Source organism: Cervus elaphus, chromosome 31 (genome assembly GCF_910594005.1).
Source record: "Cervus elaphus chromosome 31, mCerEla1.1, whole genome shotgun sequence".
Classification (NCBI taxonomy): domain Eukaryota; kingdom Metazoa; phylum Chordata; class Mammalia; order Artiodactyla; family Cervidae; genus Cervus; species Cervus elaphus.
In genome coordinates this window covers 39,195,923-39,219,738 of record NC_057845.1, presented here as the reverse complement: position 1 = coordinate 39,219,738, position 23,816 = coordinate 39,195,923, and positions in this window count along the sequence as shown.

Below are 23,816 nucleotides of genomic sequence, written 5' to 3'. Positions count from 1 at the left end.
GAAGGGGTTTGAACTGATGGGTATATGTAACTGACCATGGTAGGGAATCATTTATGTCATAAGAAGTTTTGAAGTTGTTGCATTATGGTCGCATCCTGTGCATCATCAAAAATCACCCTATTTAACCCATAGCTGTTAAATAATATAAAGAAGTAGAATTTTGGGTATTTTACTTGTTGGGGCTCAGTTGGACTCTCTTGAAAAAGTCATTTTAAAATCATAATGATTTAACTTAATCTTTCAGTTCTCCCCAACACAAACATCCTGGTCTTTACAGGAATAGGAAATTAACCTAATATATATCTTTCCTTATAATCAAGTTAAAACATTTTTTAAAAGGTATGTTCAGATGCAGTCAATAGGAATTTGCAATTAGGGTTATCTGATATTTGCTGTTATGTTTGATTTTTTCAAGGAAATTCCTATGTATCTTAAAATAATTCTCTAGAATTGGAGGCTGAAGAAAATATGTACATCTCTGAAATAAAATTATAAATTTGGGAGAAAAATAAGCCAGCATACCCATTCTTATTTACATAAAATTTTTGCATTTTAAAATCTAAGCATAACATAGGCAGCTTTTCAAATGTAAAATAAACTTTATTATTTAACTTCTATTAACATATAAACCCTTTTAATCATGAAACAAAATCATTTGTATTGTGCTATTATCAGAAAAAAAATTCTGCATGATATTCTTTGAAATTTGTTGAGATTCATCTTATGGATAAGATCATAATTTTCTTTTGTAAATAATCTATATATTCTATAGTTTTGGCTTATTGTATAATCAAAATTACATTTTTAAACTAGGAAGTCTATTGCTTAAGAAAGAAACTTTTCTTCTTAAAGTAAATCTCTTAGTACTTCATCATACCTATTATGGAGATATTTGAAAAATACCTATAAAAAAACACACTGTGTAATATTTACATTTATAATATTACTAAATTATGTATTTCAGTAAACCTATGTTACAAGATATTTTTCATTGTACTTTAGAAAAGAAATAGAAAATATTATTTTTGTTTATAACTATTTCAACAGGGATTATATGCATGCTCATTGCTGCTTATAGAACAATAATTCTTAGAGATACTACATGGAAAAAAAAAAAACAAACACACAACCAAAAATAAAAACTTTAAAGCACACTTTCTATAGAATATTATTTATCAAAAGAAGGCAAAATATTTTTCTCTTTTATTCCACAAGGCATAAACTCCCTAACCTAGATGGTAAAAATTAGATACTTTGTGTTTCTCCAAGGAAAGAGTGATTACAATAAAATCAGCCTAAATCAATCCAATGTCCTTTTAAGAATAATATATAAACAGTATATTCTGCAAATAATTAACCACTTAAAGGGTATTAAAATAAATATTAAAAGTATAAAAATAGAAAGGTGAAAGGATTACAAGCTTGTTTTTACAACATCAGTTTAATATATTTGCTGTGAATGAGATATATTATGTCAAGAAGCTTAATCTTTGAAAAGATAAGTTGATATTTCTCTGTGCAAGACAAAGCAAAAATATTATCGCAAGTATAAATGATTATCATTATGTTTATTTTTGCATTTACATTATATTCAGCAGCACTAAGATTAAGAGATGCTAAATTTATGTAAGCATGCTAGCTCTATCAAGAAATATTTTGTCAAGATGCATTTGCAGGACAATAATTTATATGGAACACAAACTGAAACACATAGTATTTCACACACATTTATCTGGCTTATCTCTTTCCTTATATTTTCTGATATATATGAAAATTGTATATAGTACTGTTTAGTAGTATGAAAAATTGAATTAATTTCTTTCACTCCAATATCCCCTGTCTAGTTCAGTGTTCTTCCTAGTATACAAATATGATAAATCATCTCTCCCTAAAAGCCATTAGAGATGCTCCACTGATGCTTAAGATAAAAACTAGTATTTAGCCAGTCATAGAAGGTCTTTTATTTCTGACCCTTGCCTAAAACTGCTGAGCTAATTTATTGCCACACACATTTAAGTATGCATATATGAAAACATATACATGCTGATATTTACAGTCCACAAAGTACATTGTCCCACTTACTAATCTTTGCATAACCTTCTCTTGATTGTCCATCTAATGTAAGCTTAAAGAATCATCTCAAAGGGCAATTTGTTGGGGGGAAAGTTTAGCCATTCATGACAGTGTAACTGCACTATTTGTTCAGCTAATTCCCTATTCATAGCTTTGTTTAAATACTATCATACTGTCTTGTGATTATTTTGTTTTTCTCCTCATCCTGTGAAAAATAAGAGTGGAGTGTTATATGTCTTACTTAACATTCCAGTGGCAGAAACAGCAGAGATACTCTAAAACATGTGAACATTGTGAATACATATTTATTAAGCACCTCATTTACTCCTCCCAATACCTATATGTGTGGTTATTATCACTGTAATATTACAAATAAAAGAAATACTTAAAGTTACATTAATAATGGGAGGTGTGGCCCCAGTTTTGGATCATTTTGAAGTTCTTTTGATCTTATATCACATTGCTAAATTAAAGTAACTGAATAAAATTTAGCAGTTTATTTCACTCATTATACTGTTTCACTGGATGCTGTGGTAAGTAACTCTCCCATATTACTCTAAAATATATACTGTTTGCAAAATCATGGTACTTCTTAGGTAAGGCAAAACTGTAGTCCTGGTGAGAGGCAGTAAATCAAGGCTGATCCACTTATCTGTCTGTGATTTATGATGGATGAACTCTTTTTCCATGGATGTTTGAGCAAAGTTGTTTCACTCACCCACAGATGATTTATTTTGGGTGATCCACTTGTCCAATGAAGATTTATTACATAGGATCCACTATCCAGTGTGATTAAGTATGTGCAGTTGGCTTGTCCAGAGGTAAGCAAGGAAAACCTAGACACACATGCACATCCTATCTCAACTTGAAATCGCTGAATCTAAGTAAAACCAGCAAAGTAAGGCCTCAACTTGTGAGATTATAGGTGGCCCCTTTGCAATATGTATATTTTCCTTATATTACACCTTTAAAATGGAAATATTCAATTATTAAAAGAATTTTTCAGTATTAATGGGATAAATTACTATTTTAAGTAAAATATTGAATAAGTGATGTTCTGATATTAGTTCAGAAATTCATAAGTGGATTTTATAATGTCTGATTAAGCATTATGTGCATTATGTCTATTCAATATGTGAACAAATGGTTTCAATAAAGCATGAATTTTACCTTAGGAAAGCATTACATTTTAATTGTATCTATTTTTTAAGAGAATCAAGTGACCAATTCTTGTTACTTGTCAGCCTTTTTAAAAAAAATACTATTTTCCCCCCAAAATTCACAGCTGTATCTACGTTTCTATATATTTTTTCTGTGATATACATATCGTCCACATCTCTCTGTAGAGTTTTATCCAGTTGTTGAAGAGATTCTATCACCAAAATTTTAAGCTCATTTAGAATTTGTTTTTGTTCTTTTTAAAGATAATCCCATTCTGAATATTTCTGTCAGATATTTAGGCCCTTAGAGCTGAGGCTGATCCATTGATAGCTACTAGATGAGTTAAGGTAAAAGTCGATTATTATTTGGTCATTCACTATAATGGTGAATGCAATTGGACTTAGCTTGTCAACGATGATTTCATAAGGTGTAGGGTCAAAAATGTAAAGAAATCAATACAAATCATCCCTATCCTTTCCCTTGGCCTACTTGACCTCATTATCTATCAGAAGAGGATACTGACTGAGGTTAGTACCACTTTACTTGGGAACACCGCTGAGACTGATTGCTCCAGTTACTTATGTTTGCCTGTATGATGGCAATTTGATTCACATTGTATTCCAATTTCTTCTCAAGATTCCATGTGATAATAATCTATCTTCAATTTCTATGTCTATGTAAGTATCTATATCTTTATCCACATTTCTTTCTATTTATCTATCTATCTGTCTTTAAATTTTTCTTCTAAAACACAGTATAAATGCTTTCTTTTAGGTTTCAGGAGCTAATTGACTTTCATAGTTTCTCAAAATTGTTGATGATTACAATGATAAGTTGCTGACTCCTTAAAAATCTTAGTATTTGTTCAATTTGTTCTAGTTTTTCTAGAATTTCAATATTATAGTCTTTTAATCTGTGCTTCCTTTCAATATTTCTGTTACAGTTCACTGGAGGTCAGGCAATGTTATTTCCTAATCTTCATAACAACAGAGCCATAATAAAAAGGAAAAACATTAACCTCTGCCTTTACACTTTTCTGCATGGTGTATTTCCTGTTAATTATAGGAATTTGAAAGAACGGCTGCTAGAAAAAAAGAAAGCTTTGCTTCTCTTTGCATATACTAGTTTCAGTTCTTTTCAATTATGCCATTATTCCACTGAATCCATGCCCTCAAGAAATGAATATTCTACAAGCATTTTGTTTTGATCACAGCTTTCAGAAATGCTTTTTATTTACTTATGAGGGTTTCTTTTCTTCTTTTTCTTTTTTTAAAAAAATAACATTTTAATTTTTAGAATGGTTTAAGGTTTGCAGAAAAATCAGTGGCAACCACAGATAGTTCCCTTATACTTCCTGTCTCCACCCACTTACCACCTCCCCAGTATCAGTAGCCTGCATTAGGCTGGTACAGCTGATGAAACTGCTCTGAGACATTATTACCACCCAAAGTTTATAGTTTGCTGCGGCTTTGCTCTTTGTGCTATACATTCTATGAGTTTTGACAAATATGTAAGGACATGTATCCACCATTACAACCTCGCACAAAATAGTTTCCTTGCCTTAAAGATATCATCACTTTACCTATTATCTCCATCCTTGCCTCAAACCCTTGATAACCACCATCTTCTCACTGCCTCCATAGATTGCCTTTTCTAGAATGCCATATGTTGGAATCACACAACATGCAGACTTTTCAAATTAACTTTTTCCAGCTATCAATATTCATTTAATGTTTCTCCATAGCTTCCTAAGTGGTGCTAGTGGTAAAGAACCCGCCTGCTAGGGCAGGAGATATAAGAGACACGGATGGGTTTGATCCCTGGATCAGGAAGATCCCCTGGAGGAGGGCATGGCAACTCACTCCAGTATTCTTGCCTGGAGAATCCCATGGACAGAGGAACCTGGGGGGTTACAGTCCATAGGGTCACAAAGAGTCTAATACAACTGAAGTGACTCAACACACATGTACTCATAGCTTTCCATGACTTGATAACTAATTTCTCTCTCTCTTTATCACCTGTGTGCTTTTTAAACACATTTTAGAGCAGTTTTATACACCAAAAAATTGAGGAGAATGTACAGAGACTTCTAGATACCCCTATCCTGATATTTTGTTACAACTGATGAACCAAATTTGACATATTATAATTATTCTAACTCAAATTCTATTCTCTTCTAGAGACACAGACACACCCCCAAAATAATGTTTTGCTAGCTCTCTGGACATCCCTTGGTTCAGTCAAGTTGACACATAAAATTAACCATTAAAATGTTCCAGAAAAATGGTACTTGATATGAACTTTGGTCCTATGTAAATAACTTCCTATTCTCTATGAGTGTGGCTATGTGAGGAAGTGTTGGCAGGCATAATTGCAATATTTTATGATCATGAGGGGAATTTCAAAATGATGAAGATGCCTAAGCATAGATATGGAAAGTAATCTGGGAATTTGATAAAGTAACAGTGTTTCTGATGAACCCATCTTTAAAAACACACAATCTCCATATGTCTTGTCATGAGAGATGATAATCCTCTTACTGTTTGTTTAAGCAGCATCTAAGAGAATCCAACTGATCTAAATATCCATCTATTAGGTAATGGGGAAAGAAAACATAGTTTATCTTCATGAAAGTTTTTGCTTTGCTAAAAGGATTGAATATAATGCCTGTGTACTAATAAAGATATGTCATTTAGTTGTATGAAGGAAAAATACAAAGTTTATGATATATTTACATAAACATACATACCATACACATCAATAAACACATATCCTAATGAGTACATGTATATAAATACATTTTATATGTATGCAGCCATATAATGTGCATTAGATGGCATAGGATATTATTTGGAGAAATGGAAACTAAATAGACAACAGTGATTGTCAGTAGAACGAGTGGTGGGGGTTGGGATGGGAGTTGTTCAAAGTTGTCACAACATTAACCTATCACTTAGAAAATAAAGTACAGAACATATTAAAGTAAAAGGAATAATTAAAATAATTATAGAAGAATAGACAATTTTGAAATATACTTAATATAAAATATTCAAAAGATGAAACCGCTACAAGACAACTATGTAGAAATTAGAAGATTTCACACCATAGAATGCTTAGGGCTAAGATTAAAGTAGGAAGAGGATCTTCTTTATGTGTCTGTGAAGCAAATGTTTCTAATCAGCTCCACAGAGATTTGACAATACATCTTGTCTGAGTTATTAGGAAATGCGAAGCCTGCCTAACTCTCAGGGACCCATCAACCTCTGCCCACCATTAACTTTTTATTTGATATTTCAACTTAAAATACCCTAGGCTATATTTGTCTTTAACAGTTGAAAAGTTCAGGGTTAAGATAAGAGACAAGATAGTACTGTAATTATTTAGGTGCCATTTAATATGGTAAAACATCAATTTACCAAATGGTATCCTAGAGGCCTAAAAAAATTAATACATTTTCTAGAAGTGTCTAAATTAATCCCAGGGTATACTTAATAAAGTCTAAGTCACTATTTCAATGATTCTATAAATTGTGGAAGGAATTAATTTTTGTTAACATATTTAGTGGAAAGAAGCTTTGTTATGGCTTTGTTAACTGTTAAATCTTTTAAAGCATTAATTGTTAACTTTGTATCAGGACTTTATTTGTTAGCACATTTTTTTTTCAAGTTAATAGCTAATACTATTTAACTTGTGGGCAAAAAATGAACTATTACTGGCCTCATGGTCATCACATTATTTTACAGGCTAGATTGAATCCCTGCAGCTCAATTTTGCTATTTGTTGTTGCTGCTCAGTTGCTCACTCATGTCCAACTCTGTGACCCCAGCTCAATTAACAAACCTGTTTTAAAATTTTCTAATGACATATGAATTCTGCTACAACTATCTGGAAACTGCAAGTATATTGATTGCATGTTGCAACTGGTTGGATCTGTGTTATACAAAGAAGCCAAGTAGTGTTGGAATGAAATAAATATAATTTTTAAAACACATGAAAGAGGTGGGTAAATTACTTTTATAAAATATTGATACAGTCCTAATATTTAATAACCTTTATATGTGTGTGTACTCAGTCATGTCTGACTCATTGTGACCCCATGAACTGTAGGCTTCTAAGCACCTCTCTCCATGGAATTTTCCAGGCAAAAATACTGGAGTGATCTTCCTACTCCAGGAGATCTTCCCGACCCAGGGATCAAACCCACATCTCCTGTGTCTCCTGCATTAGCAGGTGGGTTCTTTACTGTGCCACCTGGCAAGCCCAAACTTTTACATACTTGGTAGTATATAGATACTACTTTGATTATTTTGATTTTATAATTTTCTGTGCATCAAAATTATCCAAATTGAAATTTTTAAAAATGAATTATAGAGGCTCTGTAAAATATAAGTAGCTTGCAATGTAAATTTATATAGTAGCTTCTATTTATATGTTTGGTATTAGTAAACCAGTTACTGAGGTGGATTCAGTTCTCTTTCCACCACACATTCTCTACATCTCTATCATCTCTCCAGTGTAGCAGCCTACCTTGAAGATCTTGAACTTGCCAGGCTTCAGAATTGCATGTCAGCTCCCTGAAATAGAACTTTCCATTTTCCTCTCCCTTTCCCTTTCTCTTTTCCTTTCTTGGTTCCTCTCTCTCTAGCTCTCTCTCAATATATATATATATATATATATATATATATATATATGCATATGAAAGATAGATTTTATACACACAGACACATATAAGTGTGTGTGTGTTTGTGTATATATATATATGTATATATGTGTGTGTGTGTATACATATATATATAAATACATACAACCTCTTATTTGTTCTGTTTCTTCCAAGATACAAAATCTCCTGTTGCAGATTCTTCCCAAGTTTGAGGATATGATTTTTCAAACTCCTTAGCATAAATATTTAACCTCTTATTTTCTTTCTGCTGTATCTACCTTTTGTGCTTATTCTCTCATCATACATGTTTAATAGTACCACGCCAATTAATTCACCATTTCTGGACATCCTATGATCTTGTGTTGCATTGTCAATTCGCTTTATTCACTTGTTACTTTTGTCATTCATTTTTACATACACAACATAGCTTTAAGGAATTGGAATTTGCTAAAAACTGAACTCATTTCAGCACTCAAGGAAGTTAAGCCTCACTTTTGCATGTGAGACAGAAGGAATAAATTCTATCTCCTTCTGGGCAAACCTGTGCGATAAAATGACCATTAGCCTCGTGTGTCTAAGGAGCATTTGGGATGTGTCTAGTCTGGATTGAAATGTGCTGCAATTGTAAAATACATACTGGACTTCAAAACTTAGTAACAAATAGTAGCTAAATTCTATTAATTATTTCTCTATTTTCTTTTACTCTTTTTACTGTGGCCACTAGAAAATACAAAGTTACATACGTGACTTGTATCTTTGACTTTTACTGAGCAGTGCTGTCCTAGACCTTCCTTTCTTCCTCATCCACATTTCCTTTCCTTTCCATTCCCCATCCACATTATGTGAGACTTATTTCATCTATAAACCAATAGTTATTATGTTATATTATAAATTTGGGAAATATATTCTAAATTTCTCTTTGGGAAAAATTATCACTTATATATGCTTAGCAAGTACTATACACCCAGGAAATTTTTGCCAAATTAATCTTGTGAATGAATAAAACCATGCATAATTCACACGGAGTGATAAAGGGATTTTATAGAAATGTTGCAAATTACTTTACTTTTCCTGGTTAAAGAGGTATTTTCTGTATCTGAGTTCTCTTCTTTTGTAATTATCTGACAAGTCCTCATTCCATGTATTCCTCAAATAATAGTATGGGTGTTTGCTTTAATTCCTGGAGAACAACTCATATGAAATTATATTCAATTTCATTGAGTCTGCAATCATGAATTAGGCACCTACTATATGTACGGCTCTATTTTAAGCAGTGGAAGTAAGACAGAGAGAAAATATCCCTGCTCTCCTTGATGTAAATTCTAGCTATAGTACACAGGTAAGAATAAGAAAACAAATAACACAAAGTGTTTCAAAGACAAAATAAGGAAGTAGTATTGGATTTTTTGATTAGGAAAAGCATTTCTGATGAATTGAGATTTGGGCTGTGGACCCTTGTGATAGAAAGAAATAGTCATACGATGATGAGGGTAAAGAGTACTATAGATGGATGAGAGATCAATTTATCGGGGCCCTGAATCATGAATAGGGTTGGGAGTGTGAGGAATAGCAAGGAAACCAATATGGCTGAATTAAAGTGGACGAGAGTGAGTACTCAGGGTGAAAAATGAGGTCAGAGAAGTGGGCAGTTCTAGTTCAAGTGCAGCCTTGTACACAAGGCAAGCAGTTCAGATTATTTTATAAGGACAATGGAAAGGTATTGGAGTGTATGGCGCATGCAGGCAACATGACTGATGTGACATTTAAATATATCATTCTATTGCACAAAACATGGATTTCATGCAGTGGGCATAGCTTGTCAGAATTGGGGAGACACTTTAGCAAGATGGTTTCAGCAAAAACAAGTGAAAAATCATCTGATGTCCTGGAAAATGAAGTTTGCAGAGGAGATGGAAAGCAGAGATTATGGTTTTATACATCATTTTATTGTTTGCTCAAAACATAGTATCTGGGACAAAGTAACCAAAGGTAGCTTCCTTTTGTTTAGTGTATACACAATGTTCCAAGTCCCATTTAAAGCACTTTAAATATATATAATTTATATTCATATTTAATAATTAATAGACAAAGTATTATATATATATATATATTTTTTAATTTCACAAAAGGAAATAATAAATCTAAGAAAGCTTACTGAGTTATTTTCTGACCATCAAGTTGTCAGGTTGTTCAGATGGAATTCCTCAGGAAATTTGAAACTATGTCCCACAACTGTCACCTGCCTTTTGCCAAATACCTTATTGGATGAACACATGTAAGTCTGAGGAGCAGATTTTAAATTTATATGCTGTGATTCACACCTGCAGAAAGGTGCAACTTTACGTGTTTTGGAGGACAGGAGGTGCTACCCAGGCTTTCTCTCACCTGTACCGTGATGTGCGCTATTTCTGCTCTTTTTCCCTCCCTTGTGCTGCTGCAGGGTTCCTGGCGAGTCACTCAGTCCTTCTAGTTAAAGTGAGCCACTAGGCGCAGGCCCCCTCACCTTTCAGATTATTCCTCAAAACGTCTCAAGTTTCTATGTTTTCACAACAGATTTTTTTCTTTTCTTGAGCAAGATTCTACAGGGTGGGGTTCCTTGTTCCCTTCTCTGAATTTAACAATTTTTCATCGTATTCTAAAACTTCTAATTTTTTTCAGAATCACTCATCCCTACACCAAGCAAAAAAATACCTTTCTCCAGACAACAGGAATTTCCTGTGTCACACCCCATGTGACTTCTCAATAAGAAAAGAAGCTTTCTGAATCCTCCATCATTTGGCATGCTGATATATATTACTCTTTTCCTTCACTACTTAAAGCAGTCCCTCCTAAAGGAAATCAGTCCTGAATATTCATTGGAAGGACTGATGCTGAAACTACAATACTTTGGCCACCTGATGCAAGGAACTGACTCATTTGGAAAGACCCTAATGCTGGGAAAGACTGAAGGCAGGAGAAGGCGATGACGGAGGATGAGATGGTTGGATGGTATCACTGACTCAATAGACATGAGTTTGAGTAAACTCCAGGAGTTGGCAATGGACAGGGAGGCCTGGTGTGCTGCAGTCCATGGGGTCACAAAGAGTCGGACAAGACTGAGCAACTGAACTGAACTAAAATCTAAGACAATTTAAAAATTTACTTGCTTTTAAAAAAAATTAATAATTAATTAATCTATTAATTTAAAAATTAAAAACTTCACAGTAACATTTTTTCTCAGCTGAAGTAATATATTTGTTATCTTAATGGCTTAATAGTTTGAGATGTGCAAGGCAAAATAATAACAATAATCAACCAGGTATAATAATAATAATAAATTTTTTATTTTAAAAATCAGTGGATAATTTTTTTAATACCCTCTACACTGTGGATGAGCATTATGCCTCTGTTTCACTGTTTTGCTTTTTCTTTAAATACTAGGGGATCAATGATTAGCTGTGTTCATTTGAATTTAAATTTTTCTCTCAGCTTTTATTTGTTGTAATTACCATTTGCTTGGGGCTTCCTGGTGACTCAGCTGGTAAAGAATCCACCTGCAATGCTGGAGATGCAGGTTAGATTCCTGGGTCAGGGATATCCCCTGGAGAAGGGCATGGCAACCCACTCCAGTATTCTTGCCTGGAGAATCCCATGGACAGAGAAACCTCATAGGCTACAGTCCACAGGGTCGCAAAGAGTTGGACATGACTGAAACGATTGAGCAGGCATGCAAACACCATTTGTTTAAAACAGTCCGCCCCACTACTTTGGAAAAAGTGGTGTGTCGAATGTTTGAAAACACTATTCATTCCCTGAGTCAGTACTTGAGTAGTGGAAATAGTCTGCCTGTCCATGATTTATACCCAATTCACAGCTGTAGGGTCTGAAAGAAGGTACTAATATTTATTGTCTGTTACTTTCAGCAACCAAGGAGTGAGGAGAGAACATTAAGTGGCGTTGATGCTCTTCCTAATGAATAATCCTTAAATGTGATCAAGGACTCTCTCCAGCTTGCCCTGTAGGTTGACCTAAGGTTGGAACATTCTCATCTAATGGTTACTTACAGTCACTTTGTTCTGTAGCTATTTCTAATTATACTTCCATATAAAACTATTCCCGTCAGCACTTATCTTTCAGGACTATAGTTTCCTGGTGACATACTGTCATTTCCCTAGTGGCATAATAGACTCATTCATTTTGAAATACTTTTTTAATCCAACGAAGTTAGGGATTGAGCATGTGCATGTGTGACTGCTCAGTCATGTCCAATTCTTTGTGACCCATGGACTGTAACCTGCCAAGCTCCTCTGTCCATGGCATTTTCCAGGTAAGAATACCAAAGTAGGTTGCTATTACCTACTCCAGGGGATCTTCCTGACCCAGGATCAAACCTGCATCTCTTGTGTTTCCTTTATTGGAGGCAGATACCTGACAACTGTGCCAGAATTTAGAAATAGGACAGAAAAAAAAAGCTATTTGTACCTATTTTTCAACCTTGATCTATTCTCCAGATGATTTTGTTTTTCTTTCCCATATAAAAAATGTGAACTTTTCTCTTAACTGTTTAAAATCTTTTATTATTCCATGGAAATAACCAAAGGCAGAAAACCAGAGATCAAATTGCCAACATTGTATCATAGAAAAAGCAAGAGAATTCCAGAAAAACATCTATTTCTGCTTTATTGACTACACCAAAGTCTTTGACTGTGTAGATCACAACAAACTGTGGAAAATACTTCAAGAAATGGGAATACCAGACCACCTCACCTGCCTCCTGAGAAATCTGTATGTGGATCAAGAAGCAAGAGTTAGAACCAGACATGGAACAACAGACTGGTTCCAAATAGGGAAAAGAGTACATCAAGGCTGTATATTGTCACCCTGATTATTTAACTTATATGCAGAGTACATCATGAGAAATGCCAGGCTGGATTAAGCACAAGCTGGAATCAAGATTCCTGGGAGAAATATCAATAACCTCAGATATGGAGATAATGCTACTGTTACGGCAGAAGGTTAGGAGGAACTAAAGAGCCTTTTGATGAAAGTGAAACAAGAGTGAAAAAGGTGGCTTAAAACTCAACATTCAAAAAATGAAGATCATCCAGTCCCATCACTTTATGGCAAATAGATGGGGAAACAGTGGAAACAGTGACAGACTTTATTTTTTTTAGGGGGGGGGCTCCAAAATCAGTGCAGATGATGACTACAGCCATGAAATTAAAAGAAGCTTGCTCCTTGGAAGAAAAGCTATGACCAACCTAGACAGCATATTAAAAGGCAGAGACATTACTTTGTCAACAAAGGCCCATCTAGTCAAGGCTATGGTTTTTCCAGTGGTCATGTATGGATGTGAGAGTTGGACTATAAAGAAAGCTGAACGCCAAAGAATTGATGCTATTGGACTGTCGTGTTTATAAGGCTCTTGAGAGTCCCTTGGACTGCAAGGAGATCAAACCAGTGAATCCCAAAGGAAATCAGTCCTGAATATTCATTGGAAGGACTGACACTGAAGCTGAAACTCCAATACTTTGGCCACCTGATGCCTGACTCCTTAGAAAAGATCCTGATGCTGGCAAAGATTGAAGGCAGGAGGAGAAAGGGACGACAGAGGATGAGATGGTTGGATGGCATCACAGACTTGATGGACATGAGTTTGAGCAAGCTCCAGGAGTTGTTAATGGACAGGGAAGCCTGGCATGCTGCAGCGCATGAGGTCACAAAAAGTCGGATGTTCCTGAGCAACTGAACTGAACTGAATAACCAAATTTATTAGTACATCATACAAAAGCTCTTCGTGATTTTTCCTACTGCTTTAGCTTAAACTCCTATCAGACTCAACTCTCCCTCTTATGTTAGTTGCAGTGGACTACAAAGTTTATAATATTTTAAATAAATTTTCTGTTTCTCATCTTTCACAGCAGTATTTTTTGCCTGCTATTTGCCTGGCTTAAATTTCCTCAAGTTTTATGACACAACTATAATGTCAATCTGACATTATAGGATGAATTCTTTGACTTTTCTCTCAACCTAATGAGATGCCTTCTCTGTGCAATTTTAACATCTTAGACATATATCTATTTCAAAGCTTGTTATTATATTATGTTGCAATTTTTCACATAAATGTCTCCTTGTTAGATTGTTAGCTCCTTAAACAAAGGCTGTACCTTAGATATCTTCAGAGTTTCAGTGCCTAGAGTCTTAAAATATGTTGGGTAAAACATTATTGAATAATTTAATGAGTCATGACATAGTCATGAAATATTGCATATATTTTAAGAGTATCAGCACAGGAGGATATAAAAACAATATCTCAGTAACAACTGATTTCAGAAATACTAATCATACCAAAATTAGTCATAGGAGCTTCACTTTAGGTCAGGCTCCACGTTGGGTTTTCTTTGTGGAGGCAAAGAATGATTTTTAATGAAAACTAAAAAGGCTAATTAAATAATTCTGAGGAGTTACCATCACTGATTAGACTAGCCTAGACATCCCTCATCTTTGTAAGGAAATTTTCCTAAAATTTAGTCATCTTACACCTTTTTTCTGGAATTTCTTTGAATTTTCTTCCTCTAGACCAATGCTTTATGTATGTCTTGTTAAAATAAAGGAGAGGGAGCGGGGATTGGGATGGGGAATACATGTAAATCCATGGCTGATTCATGTCAATGTATGACAAAAACCACTACAGTATTGTAAAGTAATTAGCCTAGTGGTGCTGGGAAAGCTGGTCAACCACTTGTAAAAGAATGAAACTAGAACACTTTCTAACACCATACACAAAAATAAACTCAAAATGGATTAAAGATCTAAATGTAAGACCAGAAACTATAAAACTCCTAGAGGAGAACATAGGCAAAACACTCTCCGACATAAACCACAGCAAGATCCTCTATGACCCACCTCCCAGAATATTGGAAATAAAAGCAAAAATAGGACCTAATGAAACTTAAAAGCTTTTGCACAACAAAGGACACTATAAGTAAGGTGAAAAGACAGCCCTCAGATTGGGAGAAAATAATAGCAAATGAAGAAACAGACAAAGGATTAATCTCAAAAATATACAAGCAACTCCTGCAGCTCAATTCCAGAAAAATAAATGACCCAATCAAAAAATGGGCCAAAGAACTAAACAGACATTTCTCCAAAGAAGACATACAGAAGGCTAACAAACACATGAAAAGATGCTCAACATCACTCATTATCAGAGAAATGCAAATCAAAACCACAATGAGGTACCATTACACACCAGTCAGGATGGCTGCTATCCAAAAGTCTACAAGCAATAAATGCTGGAGAGGGTGTGGAGAAAAGGGAACCCTCTTACACTGTTGGTGGGAATGCAAACTAGTACAGCCGCTATGAGAACAGTGTGGAGATTTCTTAAAAAACTGGAAATAGAGCTGCCATATGACCCAGCAATCCCACTTCTGGGCATACACACTGAGGAAACCAGATCTGAAAGAGACACGTGCACCCCAATGTTCATCGCAGCACTGTTTATAATAGCCAGGACATGGAAGCAACCTAGATGCCCATCAGCAGATGAATGGATAAGGAAGCTGTGGTACATATACACAATGGAATATTACTCAGCCATTAAAAAGAATTCATTTGAACCAGTTCTAATGAGATGGATGAAACTGGAGCCCATTATACAGAGTGAAGTAAGCCAGAAAGACAAAGAACATTACAGCATACTAACACATATATATGGAATTTAGAAAGATGGTAACGATAACCCTATATGCAAAACAGAAAAAGGGACACAGAAGTACAGAACAGACTTTTGAACTCTGTGGGAGAAGGTGAGGGTGGGATGTTTCAAAAGAACAGCATGTATATTATCTATGGTGAAACAGATCACCAGCCCAGGTTGGATGCATGAGACAAGTGCTCGGGCCTGGTGCACTGGGAAGACCCAGAGGAATCGGGTGGAGAGGGAGGTGGGAGGGGGGATCGGGATGGGGAATACGTGTAAATCTATGGCTGATTCATATCAATGTATGACAAAACCCACTGAAAAAATAAATAAATAAATAAAGGGGAAAAAAATGAAAAAAAAAATAAAATAAAAGATATTTTCAGCTCAAAAAAAAAAAAGGAGAAACAACTGCATTTTATATGGTTTAAAATAGTGCCCAATAACATAAATCATTTTTCATTGATAAAGATCATATTTCTCATTCTCTAAATGGCTAAATTTGATTTTTCATAGTCAACTCCATTTATAACTAAGTTTATCAAAATGTGTCTTTCTACACTTACTAAAGTTATGAATTTCTCATTTGCCAGTAAACTTCTTATCTAAGAAAAAATATCTATATACTTATCTATTAATATAATATCAGTCTCTTATGAAAAGAAGAATTTTTATCAGTGATCACAAATGCTTCAAATGTTAAGAAGTTAAAAGATAAAGTATGCTTTGATATACAGTTTTTATAATACAGATTATTCAGGGATCATGTATTAATGACATATGGGCATTCTACTCCAGATCCATGAATAAAGTTTCAATCTTCAGTATACTAAAATTAATTAAGCAATTCGCATCCTCATGGTCAAAGTGAAACCTGTACATAGGTTTCACAGCATATGTATTTTAGAGTCCACTGTTATTTATCAACATGAATAAACATCTCAATTGTTTCTGTTAATCACTTCCATTACAAATTTGTGGTAGAAGATCAGCTTGTTCCTCTATCAAATTTAAAAGGTCACCTCAAAGAAGTTTCATAACTGGCAACTAGGAACATGATTATATCATCTATCAATGATAAATGATAACTGAGATTATTGGAAATTAGTTTGAGTAGAGAAACTTGTCAAGGTGTAAAAACATATCTAATACTGTATGGTTTTGTGCTGACATTTATTGTCAAGAGATATTTTTTTTTCTTTATATAGTTTTCCAATATTATAGCCTTTCAGCAATTATTATATGCCCATTCTTATCCACGGTTTGATATTGAGTTCACTACGTTGTAACAGAAATCCTGGAGAATAACAAGGAAAGGAAGATATAACACTGACAGTGGAGAAATTCAATGACATTTTGAAGGTATACTTCACTCTGTTAATGCTGAACCTCTGGATTTGGCAAGTAGAATTTTATTCAGAGTGCATATGGCAAGATCTAACAGTTCCTCAATGCTCTTCTTGCCCCCAGTTATGGTCTAAGTGCTTTCAGATGCCAATTCATCATTAAAACTATATTTGCCTTTTAAATAGGAGTAGAAGTAACAATTTTTTCAGAGAAGTCAATTAATTCACACAAGGTTAGACGCATAGAGTGAATGGTTCAGTTCAGTTCAGTCGCTCAGTCATGTCCAACTCTTTGCAACCCCATGGGTTGCAGCACGCCAGGTTTCCATGTCCATCACCAACTCCCAGAGCTTGCTCAAACTCATGTCCATCAAGTCGGTGATGCCCTCCAACCATCTCATCCTCTGTCATTAACTTATCCTGCCTTCAATCTTTCCCAGCACTGTTAGCTTTCAGTGAATGATGCTGGATTCATGATCTCCAAAGAAGAAGATTTAGCTTTGGGACCAGAGAGTAGACTTGATCACTCAAGAGGTTGTGTGTAGCAGAGTTATATTAAAGTAAGAAAAGGGACAGAGAAAGCTTCTGACATAGACATCAGAAGTGGGATGCAGAGTGCTCCCCTTTCTAGTGTTAGCAATGGAGGTATATACTTTTTAAATTAGTTATTACAATAAATCAAAAGAATATCTCAAGGTTGTAAAAATTTTACCAGACCCACTCCCACAATTTACATTTTAGGATAGCAGGATTAGAGTTTAACAATAGAAAGATCCTACCAGACTCACTCCCACAATGTACATTCTAAAATATCAGGACTAGTCAGAAGGTTTTCAGGAAGGAGAAACTGTCCTCAAGCAGGATACATTGTTGTCATATAATCCTTAGTACAGAGTTTAAACAGTTGTTTCTTGTGTAATCATCAGTTCTGGGCTTAAAGAAAAAAATGTTTTATGTGACTAAACCTAAGAAATGTAGAGGGGAAAAAAAACGTTGGTCCTTTCCTCCTCCTCAAGAACCCCAGATCCCTCTCTTCTCGGGGACCACCAGACTTCTTATCAACCTGCCTAGGAATTGACTCTTTGAGCATCAGGGCCTTTTCCAATGAGTCAGTTATTCACATCAGGTAGGCAACATATTGGAACTTCATCTTCAGCATGAGTCCTTCCAATGAGTATTCAGGACTGATTTCCTTCAGGATTGACTGGTTTGAATTAAGAATTTCATAGGGTGAATGGTAGAATTAAGGATTTGAAGAAGGTAGGGCATCCAGCTCCAGAAACTGTGATCCTATATCTGAAGCCACACTCTCCCTCCAATCTACAGATGATACAGCTTATGTCAGTAAAAGGAGAATAATATCTTCACACTATTGATAATTCCATTCAATAGTGTAATTTTTAATGCAAATTTTGAGTAATAAATAAAGGAAAATCAATTTATAACTAATGAAACAACAATAATGAATTATAGTTAACCTCCCTTTCTGAAGGAAATCACTGCTTTGAACTTTGTTAGCAAATTGCAACACATATTCTAAATAGTTCTTGAATATTACATTTAAATATCATTCTAGAGAGCATATTTTATAGATTACTAACATTCAGATAAGTTTCAAATGGAGAAAAATTGACATTGTTTTTAATTTCCTTTTAACTCATAATCTTTTGATTAAAACTCTGCTCTGACTATTAGCCCATTATAGTGCACAGCTGTTCAGTCCAATTCTTGGCAATGCCAAGGACTGTAGCCCACCAGACTACCCTGTCCACAGGATTTTCCAGGGAATAATACTGGAGTGGGTAGCCATTCCCTACTCCAGGGGATCTTCCTGCCCCAGGAATCGAACCAGTGACACTTGAATTTCCTTCTCTGGCAGGCAGATTAGCTCATTATACTTAAAAAATAAATGGAAATAAACAGTGTTTTGACGAGCACTCCTGTTTTGATAATGATGAGATTGCATCATTGACCATATTATTTTGATAATGTTTAATAAAGAATTCAAATCTACAGACAGGCTTACATATAAGGGACTTTCTCTCTTCTTTTACATCCCTCTGTCATTGCAGTTCAAATTCATACACACACACACACACACACACACACACACAGTTTTTCCATAAATTTACCTAGTTTTCCATAGTATCTTATTTTCAAATTGTTAATGTATGTTTGAATAGTTTATTCACAATAATTTGAGAAATTATGTGGAGAATGCATAACGTTTTCCTGTCCTTTTTAAGAAATCTATTGTTATTAACTGAGTAGCATGTAACAATGACTACATATTAATCACTCTGCAAGAAAAACACTATAGGTTTAATAAAGTGCAGGGTAATGTTGTCTCTCTCATTGATCCGTCATCAGTACATTAACTAACATTGACATGTGAAAGTGACAACATTTTTATTCCCACTGAGTCATTGGTCCCAAGATTAACACTGACAATTTTATTACTATCATTATTGACCTAAGCCACTGATATTCTGAAAATTCAAGCTAATCAAAGCCTAATTAAAATCAGCAGATATTTGATTTATGTCAATTGATAATGTTAATATTCACATTTTTAATGCTTCATAAAATTTCTATTAACTTTATATGTTTCATAGATATATAGAATTATTTTCTAGTATATATAAAATCTATTGAAACGAAAAGTAAACAAACATAGAACAAAACTAGAAAAGACAAAGTAGAAAAGCAAATAAAATAAAAGTCTATTTTTTATTTTGACTGGAAAAGACAGAAAATTAGATTTATATAAACATGCAGCAATTTTATAAACTTATCTGATTGTGTTGCATTGTGCTTTTAAGGAAGATCATGTCTTGTTTGACCTCTAGTAAATCTCAAAGCATCCAGTTTTTTCCAATGCCATTATGTTTTCTCTTCCTATGACTTCATGTCTTTTTTCATGTTCTCCATTGTTTATAAGATTTCTAAAATTATCATATAATTGTAAGATATCATTAAGATGATGAAGAATTGGAGTAGATTCTCTCACTTCCCCTTAACAAACACAGACTTAAACTGCATTGTTATTTGGTTTATGTCTTCTCAATCTGTAGTTACTCTCACAGTGTAGATAGATAAATTTTCTCCCCTGAAAATGAGTGAAATTCCTTATGCAGGAAACAGGAATCAAAATGAATTGTTCATATCAAAACAGTGTAAGGAACTCTAAAATATGCTCTGCTATGAAAATACACATGGAAAATTTAATCACTTTGTTCCACATGACATCAGCATGAGGAGGAGGGGGGCAGAGGTGAGCACAGTTTATGTGACCTGTGGAACCAGAAGAGAGAGAAGATTGCATTGGTGAATCAAGAAAGAAATACTCTCTGATGAGTCCTCTGGTCTCTGAAGATATCTTGCCTACCTGATTACCAAGGATGTTTCTGACATATGGTGCTATGGTCTGTATGTCAGGACTCATGGTGGTGCTGCTGGTAAAGAATCCACCTGCCAATGCAGGAAACGCAAGAGATGTAGATTCGATCCCTGGTTAGAAATTGGCAACCACTCCAGCATTCTTGCCTAGACAATCCTATGGACAGAAGAGCCTGGTGGGCAATAGTCCATGGGGTCTCAAAGAGTCTGAAATGACTGAAGTGAGTAAGCACATTAACATATATATATATATATATATATATATATATATATATACACACACACACACACATATATATATATATATGATAGAAACTTGATCACTAAACTCAATTTTCATCTTAATCCTTAGTGGCATAGTGTAATCTTTTGAGAAAAGAATTTCATATCATTTACTTTCTTCTTGTTTGCAAGGCTTTTTCATAAAAAGTAATCTTTATATTTACTGAGAAGCATGTTTTGGTAATCATATTTTTATTTTAAAAGGATCAATTGCATCTGAAACATGCCATGTGTATAAAATCTACAAACTATTTCAAATCATTGTCAATGGAGTTTACTGATATTTTGGAAGGTCAAAAATCACAAAACGAATTAACTGATATATTTAGTAGATTATGTTGTTTCTTAAACATATACCAGTGTTATTAACTAATGGAAGAGAGGGTCACAGTGGTTGAATTGTACAATAAAACCCTCTCAGCATAAAATACACACATGCGTACTACTGACATACATATGTATATATACATACGTATGTTTTAAAATATGGTATTTATTATAATTTGCTATTATTCAGGTATGGTGAGGCCAACATAAGATTATTGCTACTGAAAAGAGAGCTTGCTCCTCTGTTTCTTGGAGAAGGGGGTACACCACAGCGTGCAGGACCACATGAGGAAGCACCAGGATAGAAGAAGAGGCAGAAGGTGCAAGCAGGAAGCAGGGCAAGAGTCTTTGTCATGGCTTCCACAGGAAAAGCAAGGGAAGAGAGGGTAAGCAGATTTATGATAGGCTTCTTCTGAATAAATTTCAGTGTGTTCAGGGATGTAGAGACTGTTTTGAGTTGTCTGGTGTCTGGCCAGTGGGTGATATAAGGGCAAAAGATAAGTGGTTCAACCAGTGAGAGTTCCAGAAAGATGGTAACTGGCTAGTGTGTACCCTGAAGTGGTTGATTGGCAAAAGTCCTTGGCTTCTGTAAATATCTCTCTTAATCAAAATAAGCTTATTAGAATATACATTTTTTAAAATTTATTTCATCATCAATTGCCACAGGGAGGCATTCAAAATAATCAATATTGATTAATCAATAGCATCAGTAACGTAAGCATTTAATTACTGTAACGTGAGCAAAAATGTTGGTAGCCACCTATCTAATTATATCTTTCTCCTAAAGAATTATTACATGACCTCTGAGTATATTAAGGAAAAATGGACACTCATTTGGAAATGAGATTAAAGAAATAATGTGTTTGAAGAAGGAAAATATAAATGTAGGATGAAAATAATTTGTATGTATGTACAAGATTTAAACATATTTGTGTTTTAAAAGCAGGGGTTTATTTTTTAAATTTCTCTAGAAGAGTCATTTAAGAGTTTTAAAAGGTTTCTGAAACTTAAGAGAATTAGCACAAAAACTTCTTAAATCTCAGGAAGTCTGAAGGTCTTTTGATTTTAAACCATTAATAGAGTTTTGGTTGTAAGACTCAATCTTTGTCACCCTTTGGATGCTTCTTGGTTTCCATTCATTAAATTGGCAGAGAAGAGGAGCTTCTTCACTAACCAAAATTGAAACAGCTTTATAGTTCTATTTGAATGCTCAAATACATATCCAAATAAAACACTAAAGTGTCCTTTTGTTTTCTTAATATAGTAAAATATGCTTAAGTTCTAATCAAGAAAACAGTGCTTGAATTAGTGATTCAAAAACCTGATTGTGCTTTCTTTTCTATTTTTAAAAACTGTATTTTAAATTATCTTGAGTGTTTACAAGCTCCAATTTTAATAATATTTATTATGATGTAAATGCAGGGCAAGAAGTGAAAAGTATCATTAGAATAGCTATCACAAACTCATTATTTAAAAATAACAGTTTTCATTTCTCTACTGTAATTTAGACTTTCAAACATTTTTGCCACAAAAAATGACTTAAGTATCACAATAATGGATATTAAAATTTAAAGTGAAATTTGAACTAAAAATAAGCACAAAATTTAATTGAAAATAAGAAAGATAACTTGAATTTATATATTTTGAAATATGCTAAAATTGACTGAAATTATAAGAAACTTTTCAAATTAATTTTGCAAAGTCCAGGAAGTTTAAGTGAGATAGATAAGAGCAGTGCTGTCCTCAAATCTCAAGCCCATTACCTCTTCCCTAGACCAGAGATAACAAATAGATTTCAAATAGTACCAAGTCTAATTCACTGGTAGTTTCTTCCAAGTACACTGAATTTAAAGTATTTCCAGACCTCTGTGATTTGAGGGAAAGCATGCTGTGATAGACAAATGCTTTGCCATGGGTGTGGGCCAAGAATGGCTCTATACCCATCACACAGTCGTCACTCCCGCATTAACGAAAGCGTAATAGAAGAGCCAAGAGAGAAGAGAGACACAACAGCTATAATGCAGAAGCTGCTGAGAAGTGACATTTTTAGAGATTTCTCTTTCATGGGATGGTGATCATTGAAAAGTTAAAGATGAGTAAAATGTTTTCTAACAATCAGGAGTTTACAAGAGGTAGAGACTATCAGTCACTAAACAAATAATCAAAATGATACCAGTGGCTTAGAACAGTATTTGTGCATTTCTTACTCACATTGTTGCTTGAAATCTCCGGGATCTGCAGGGTTTTTTCACAGATCTGCTATGTAATGTCTATATCCTGGAATGAAATCAAAACGATCAACCCCAGGGAGCTGCTGAAACTGCCAAATGACTGTTAAAATTTTTGCTCAGAATTGGCAGACTGTCATTTCTGCTTTCATTTCCTTGGCCAAAACAACAAATCACAGACCCATTCTGATTTTAAGGTAGCAAAGCAACAGACTCCTCCCAAAGAAGGAAATGAAGTCACAGCAAGGATCAGCAATAGATACATATAATGGCAGTACATCATTAGTGAGGCCAATCAGTTCAGTTCAGTCGCTCAGTCATCTCAGACTCTTTGCAACCCCATGGACTGCAGCAAGCCAGTCTTCCTTGTCCATCACCAACTCCCGGAGCTTACTCAAACTCATGTCCATCGAGTCGGTGATGCCATCCAGCCATCTCATCCTGTGCCATCCCCTTCTCCTGCCTTCAATCTTTCCCAGCATTAGGGTCTTTTCCAGTGAGTCAGTTCTTTGCATCAGGTAGCCAAAGTATCAGAGTTTTAGCTTCAGCATCAGTCCTTCCAATGAATATTCAGCACTGAGTTCCTTTAGGATTGATTGGTTGGATCTCGTTGCAGTCCAAGGGACTCTCAAAAGTCTTCTCTAACACCACAGTTC